The following is a 7,933-nucleotide window of genomic DNA, read 5'->3' on the forward strand; positions in this document are numbered from 1 at the left end:
AGGTTTACCCGCTGTCTCTATACCAGAACCATATCGTGTGATTCATCTTTCTGAGTCGTCTAGTGAAGACGATAAAATTCTTGCTGAAGTCTATGACTCACAAGCTCCTGTGTCTAAGCCCCCAACTGTTGAAGCTACTGCACATCCTGATTCAACCACCTTCAAGATTCGTGAAGTTACAAATCTGCTTGGAAGTTCCTCTGCTCATGTTTCTGATTCCAGCCACTCTGTGTCTCCAAGCCCTTCTGCTCCTTCCCCATCCAAAGAAACAAGAAAATCCAAACGGAAGAGTGTCCCTGTGAAAGTGGTTGTGGAATCTGGTGATGACAATCTTGATGTGGTTCAACCTGAGAAGAAGAGAAAGTCTGATGAGTCTGTGCATATTGAATCTAATTCTCCTGTTCAACAAGTGTTCAAAACCCTGCGGTCATCTGTTAAGCAAAAAGCTCCTGCTGTGGTTCCCACATCTTCTACCCGGAAGGGGAAACCAATTACTCGCTCCAGAGGACGAAGTATTACGCCTGAGGTTCTACCTTCTGCTGAGAATCCTGACACATCAATCTATAAACCCCAGTTTGTCTCCTCTACTGCTCAGGGAAAATGGTCCACAATGATCCGGAGAGACCTTATTGTTCAGCGGTCCGTTGATGAACATCAGTTGAACTCTGTGTGCGACATCTTGCCCTTGCTGAGTGAAGTGGGCCTGTTGAAGACTATCTCCTCCATTTGTCCTTATTCGAAGCTTCTGACCTATGAGTTCTACTGTAACCTTAATGAGGAGATTGACAATTTGACCGGGACGCGGCCAATGCGAATCTTCATTCGAGGTAAATGGTATGTCTTCGGCCTTGACATGATAAATGAATATTATGGTCTGAAAGGAGTGCACGAGGAAGAACTCAAGGACTGGGATTTGGTGGCAAAGACCCTCACAGGTGGACAAACTGATACATGGCCTACTGGTGAAAAAGATTATCTGCCTAGCTCACAGCTCACCTCCAAATATGTCATCTTGCACCGTCTCGCTCCTCACAACTGGCTTCCATCGGCTCATTTTCATACGGTCGGCAAGCAATTTGCAGCTCTCTTGTTTCGGATTGGAACAAAAATGTCTATTGATTTGGGGTCCTGGATTTATTATCATATCCTCTCTTTGATCCATCATCGAGAGCAGAAGGTACGGTTGCCCTTCCCTAATCTGATATTTTGAGTTCTAACAACGCAGGGCCTTGAGCCAATGCCTAGTGAGGTGATCAGTCCGACTCTGCTGTATACTGTTGATCCTCGTCTTCTGACTGGAGGTCACATCCGAGATGTAACGCCGGTAATTGCACCTTCCACGGCTGATGCTGATACAGTGGCTGATGATTCGCCACACGCGAAAGATGTCCAACTCTCTCTTCATCTAAAGGCTCGGGTATCTGAACTTGAGACTGTTCATGGCATCATTTCGAAGCAGCTGACAGGGGCCCGTACTGAGTTGGCTACCGTTCTTCTCCGCTTAAGCTTAACGGAATCTACTGCTGCTGATGCTGCTAAGTCTGACAGTGAGAACCCCTCCGATGCTTGACCGTGTTTTGACTATCATTGGCAAAAAGGGGGAGTGTGGAACTCAGTGGGAGTATTTTTTTGAAGTTTTGAAGTTTTTGTACCTTCTGGCCCTGTCTAGACGACTGATTGTGATGGCACCCTCTACGAAGAATGTTGTTTTTGTTCCAGCATGACTTGTATGCTGTGTTTTTGTTATGCTTTGTAATCAGACAGTTGACATTTTATGCATTTACTTTCTTAGTCCTATCTAGTTTGTGTTTTTATAAGTAGTCGAGTTGTTTTGCCAAATAATAGCCAAAGGGGGAGTTTGTTAGTGTTTTAATTTAACCCAACATATAATTGGCAATATTATTATGGCAAACTAAGATAGGGTTAGCTTGGTGTCGGTTTGTTCTACAAAGGACTTATTGATCAGATACAGCAACAGAGGGACTGACACTGAAGATCTGTTTTACGAAGATATTTCCTTTTTGCAAAACACGGTTTAAGAAGTCAGTTTTTAGAAAGAAGATCAGCGTATCTGTTTTGGAAAGGTATGGACTGGATCTTTAAGATTACATTCTGCTTATATCGTCCTACCATCTACAATCAAAGGTATCTATGGAGAGTGTTCTTATTATGGAACTATAAGTACTCTTATTCGATCAAGAATTAGGGTTACGCTTTTGAGAAGAAAGAAACACTCCGACATATACTAAGAGATTACATCTTTGATAATCATGACTCTTCTCAAGAAAATTTGTTCTTGTTGATTATGATGAAGAACTTGAGAAAAGATATCACTAGTACAAAAACAGTCATTCGCGTCCAAAGTTAAGGCTAAAAGGCGTCCAAAGTTGCTTGGACGCGGATGTAGGAGATACAATTAGCGTCCAAAGTAACTTTGGACGCGAAAAAATGATAATTTTGAACTTTGGATGCGAATTATCATTTTTAAAAAACAAAATATTACCTTTGCGCGTCCAAAGTTCATGAACTTTGGACGCGCAAAGGTAACGTTTTGATTTAAAAAATTATAATTTGCGTCCAAAGTTCGTGAACTTTGGACGCGTATAGTAAAAAAAAATTAATTTTTTTTTAATAAAACTACCAATATTTTCCTATACATTCCAACATAACTACCAAATAATATATTTCAACATTAATCAATTTAAGATATATACTACACACCAATTCTATCAACTAAAACACACCAATCTAAAATTTCAATTCTAATAACATTTTACTACAAATTTTAAATTTTAACAATTAAAATAAACTACTTAAAATGTAATATTGTGAGAACCTTTATCAACCACAAAGGATTGTGCTTAGGATAGTGGTATCCTAAGTCTTGCATTCATCCCGTGGGTTAAAAAACCAAAACTGCCCAAATTCCTAAACATCTATCCATGGTTAATCTATATGATGCTGCCCTAATGAACTCAAAAGAAAATGATTAGAGTTAATACCACCCAAGGTCCCTCGAGCTAATGGTTGTTGCAACGGATATCTCTTTCTGTCATTCCTGTATTTCCTTTTCACAATCTTTTGATTTGGATTTCCACGCTACACAAAAATAAGACTTATAAATCCTTTGGTCAAATTAACTAAGAAAATAGCTAAAGTGACTGTGAATAATCTGTATGGAGTATTTTTAGCATCACTCTCCAATTTTTATTCGAACTAAAGCACACCTGCTTGCATTTGTGTACATTATATATCTTCAATGTCAATTGTTTTTACATGCATGTACGTAAGATCTCAATAGCCAAAGCCTAAGAAATAACTAGAAGAACCTTATTCAGAGCAACATAAATAAGTTCATGAAATGTTTCCATTTTTTATCGCATGACTCTTAGGTTGCCATCAAACTTGATCCCCAAACATTATTTTTGCCACATAACCCACATTTGGTCTTTCCAACCAAGTCAACAGAATAATTCTGCCAATTTGTGGGTAGTTATGCCAAGTTTTATGGTTATAGTATAATGTTTAATAGTAATACAAAATCAGTTAATAAAGTAACAAGTAAATAGAACAGGCATGTGGAGAAACTACCTCAAGCCAACACATTGATTCAGTGTCACCACTGAGATTTCTCTCCCCATTACTGGTTCCTTATCACTGCCAACGTTTTGCCCCCCAAGAAGATAATTGAGAATATGAATGAGACACACAGATCTTACCTCTGCCAAGAATCTATTCTCCTTTCTTAATGTTTGACCAATTTTTTATTCTTAGAACCAAACTGCCCTTACATTTTATGAGAAAACAATGTCAATTTAAAAAAATTCAATGAATAAGATTACTGCATCTATAATTCCGTAAGGGCAATAATGAGCACTGTGCAGGATTTGTATTACCCTTTTGAAAAAAGGACAAAAATTGTTGGTGCTCATTTGTCGAGTAGAAGACGCAAGGGAAAGAGACCTTTCATTTACCATTTTCAGAAAACATTAGTCCATAGAATGTTGTTGTTCCAAATGTTACAAAAAAACTAAAGAAGAAACTTACATTAATGTTACACGTCTGCTCTTACAATTCATCCTTCACTTTACCGGAAGAACTTTTGACGTCTTCTTTGACTTTGATCTTCTCAGTCGAGGTAGTGGTTGATGGCTTCTGGAGCTTGAAGGGGATAGCAGCGTGTTTCTTAATAAACTTGTAAAACGCCACCACTGTCCTGGCGGAGTCGACAGCAATCTGCCAGATCAAAGAGGAACTCGGTTAATTGAGAGAGGGTGATCGAAACGAGCAACCAGGGTGTTCATTTGTTATTCCATCCATTTTAGCAATGACAAGAGACTCAAAGTTAGCAGCAAGGGTTGAGCTTGTCTTCCAAAAAGTTAGCAGCAAATTCCTGATGGAATGAAATGCAAGAGACTAACACATTGAGAGCCAGGGAGAACAAAAACTTAGTTTAATAACCAATACACAAAATGTTGATCAAATGATTAAGACACAAGAGAAAGAGAGTGGACACTTAAAACCTTAATCTTCTCGACTGTAATCTCCCCATCAAAGATATATTTCTTAGCATCTTCAAGTCCTGAGTATCCAATTATCTAGAATAAAGAAACTGAAATTAGAGATGCACTTACTGCCTCCTTTTTTCCACCCTTACAATCATGCAACAAAGGATAGGAAATGAAGTTTTGTGAGAAGTGTAACCTTTGCAGTATCCCCTTCAACTCCAAAGTAATTTGCTACAGGCCTTCCAACATCTTCATCATCAATTTTGATATACACAAGTATAAGCTGAATTTAGTCAGGAAAACAAAAGAATGATGTTAGTTAATAGAATTTGCATATTTTGCTTTCAGCAATTTTCAACTTACAAAAATATCATAAAAAAAATCAGAACTGAAGCAAGGGCTTATAGACATCTAAGCACCAGCAATTTGAGTTCCATTATAGAAAAAAAAAATAAAAATTGAAGTGGCTTATGGTTGGATTTTATTTGGCCATAACTGATCAAACCAGATTACAAATAAACAATTACTCATGCAATTTCCATTTGTTGGATTTGCATCATTCTAGAAGCAGGCCTTGTGATAAACATTATTTTTAGTGTTATTTTTAATGATATTTTTATAATTAATTAATAATAATTGATTAATTTTTATCTATTTTTATTTGTTATTGCTATAAGTAGTTTTTATTAATATTGTTTAATTTTGGGTTTTTTTTGTTATTAAGTTAGTTTATAATTAAAAATGTCAGTCCAATAATTTATTGACTCTAGTTTTTATTATTATTATTATTATTATTATTATTAGTTAATAAAATAGTAGCAGTCAACATTTGGAGTCCATCAAATAAATTTCTTCATCCGCCAATTGACGTACGAGAGAGTCGTTCTTGCGCAAATCAGAACCAGTATTATCATCAACGCGTCCGATTCTTGGGGAGATCCGATCGTTCAGCACAAGACTTTGACGGAAGCCGTGGGTGTATATAATTAAGGGAGGCCGAGGTTCATGATCATCATCAATCGTCCCGGACCAATTCCGGAGGCGTCGCAGGTACGGCGACCAATTTTGATCCGAACCAATCCCGGAGATTTCCGGCGGTGGTTCGCGGTAGTTTCTGAGTCGACGATAGTCGATTCTGTTCTGGCGGTTCAGCGTTGGTGCGACAGCTTCCAATCGGCGGTCATTTTCTGAGCAGCTGTGCTTCTGCCAGTACTTTTGTGGTCGGCGGCCTCACACTAAGGTCCAGCTACTAGAATTAATTCGTAAATCTTGGCAGCAGCATTTGAATTGACATAAGCATTTTTACCTATTTCTTTAATTTGCTTTTTCTTTGTTTTATTGAATTTGCCAACCTTTGTTTCTTTGATTACGGCAGTGGGTTAATTCATCTTCTTAAGATTTTCCTTTTTGTTTTGTTACCAATCAAGTTTCCTGTTATTTGAGTCATTGTTCCATAAGACTTTTACATACTCTTGAGTTATTATTATGCAATTCAGTCTTCATGTGCAACTCTTTTAAGTTTATTCTTTTCAACTATTTTCAAGTTTATTAAATTGCATTACTTTAATTTCTCGCCTTTTCAATTTAATTGTTATTTGATATTCTGATTCTCAGTAATTCATTTCTTTCGCGTCTCGAATCTCAATTATTTTGCATTTGATTCTTAATTAGCTCCTTTAAATTGTTTAATTAGTTATTTTAATTTCAAGTTATTAAGTTGTCCACCAATTGATTTATGCATGTTCTTAGTATTTATTCGATCTCTTGCTATTTTATTTTGAGGTTATTCAAGTATTTTACATGCCGTTATTTTTTACTGGTAATTTAATTTAGTTAATCCATTCTGATCGTTAATTCTATTTCCTTGACTTTTTGATCATTTTATTCTTCTAAGTTGTTCTTGTTTGATTTAATTTCACTGCAATTCAAACCGTATTTTCTTTGTCCACTCTTTCAAGTTATTAAATTGCTTAGTATCAATTCCCTGTGGGTTCGACCCTTGCTTTTGCACCTTATTACTACATTGACTCGTGCACTTGCCAGGATAATTATAATAAAAATTGTCCATCACCTTGTAACCAACATCTTTCAAATGGGAAAGCTTGTCTTAGTCATTGTCTTTTTAAATTTTAATCTAATTTGCATACTAACTAAAGAGTAATGCTACACACACCTCCAAAATTGTCCCCCCTGACATGACACTTTTTTATTGGATGGCTAAGGTTTAGTCTTTGATAACAAGTTAGCGGGGTCAACCAATTCATGACACCCAATGGTTATAAGCCATGTCAGGAGGGGAACAAATCATTTCCCTAACTATAATTACATGCAAAAAAGAGCATTACATAATTTTCACTTACAGAATGTTAAAAGTTACACTGCATTGCTTAAATGGTATGGAAATACACATAACCCGGGTAGAACACTCAATAGTAAGCAAATGAATCCCAATGCCCTGTACTGAAAAAAAAAAAAAAACAACTCCTATAAGAGTTCCCTAAAAATCTTAAATGCAGGAAAGAAATGCAGAAGTATTTTCCAGATTTAAGCTGCACTACTTTATGATGTTTATATCAAACTCCTATGCAGTAGAAGGAAAAGAAAATAAATCGAACAGGCTTTCTAATGATGTGATGTGTCTTTATATCCTGAAAATAGGAGGAAGGAAGAAAAAACATTAACACAATTTATCTCTTAAGAACATCTTTTCTAGATCAAGAATAAATTTTCTATACAGGTAGTATGATGGCAAGATTGTGTTGTAGTACCTTTTCCTTGAAGTATCTCGAAGCATCTTGGAAGACTGGGAAAAACTTTTCTGTATCATTCGATGTGGTAAATAGCATCACCTGAGAATACAATGATCTGAGTCAGTTCAATATGCAAGACAACTTATGCCATCTGAATTCCTTCATAAGAAAGATATCTCTACACTTGATGACCACAACTAAAACTTAGTCTAAAATCCTGAAAAACATTTACCTGTTTCTTAATTTGACTTTCAAAGATTGAAGGTGCACTTTCTCTAGTAAATGTTGTCACCAAAGGAAGCTTGTTAGCAGAAATAAATCCAACAATAGCAGACTTTGTGAAGATACCCAATGAATCAAATGTCATCTCTTTTTCTTTAAAACTTTCAAGACTTCGTAAATTTAAGAGGATCCAATTTTAGCATCTAATTGAAAAAATAAAAGATAAACTAACCATAATGGGTCACTTTCTCTACTTCCTTTTTAAGTAAGACCAAAGAGGGGCGTTTTGCACTAGGTTCAATGTGGAAAAGTTTCGCGATATTAGGATCATCTCCATCGCGACCAAAGAGGACTGCATACGAGTGGCGGCAGCGGCGGGGGGCTAGAGAACGGTGGCAATGGAGGAAGAAGATGACGACGACCTTGGAGACCGGTGGCGGCAGCGGCGAGGAC

The 7,933-nt window shown here is 36.8% G+C and overlaps 1 long non-coding RNA gene across 2 annotated transcripts; it reads right to left on the bottom strand.

Moving 5' to 3' along the window:
* Positions 1-4,312: 4,312 nt before the first annotated feature.
* LOC109175030 lies at positions 4,313-7,601 on the bottom strand. Of its 2 annotated transcripts, XR_002053224.1 has the most exons (6): positions 7,491-7,601; positions 7,067-7,357; positions 6,580-6,963; positions 4,705-5,081; positions 4,524-4,598; positions 4,313-4,393 (listed from the first exon to the last, which is right to left on the bottom strand). It is a non-coding gene; the product is annotated as an uncharacterized LOC109175030 (long non-coding RNA). The 2 variants fall into 2 exon arrangements; XR_002053223.1 differs by having other exon boundaries at positions 6,580-7,357.
* Positions 7,602-7,933: the final 332 nt, after the last annotated feature.

This window comes from Ipomoea nil, unplaced genomic scaffold (genome assembly GCF_001879475.1).
Source record: "Ipomoea nil cultivar Tokyo-kokei standard unplaced genomic scaffold, Asagao_1.1 scaffold0681, whole genome shotgun sequence".
NCBI lineage: Eukaryota > Viridiplantae > Streptophyta > Magnoliopsida > Solanales > Convolvulaceae > Ipomoea > Ipomoea nil.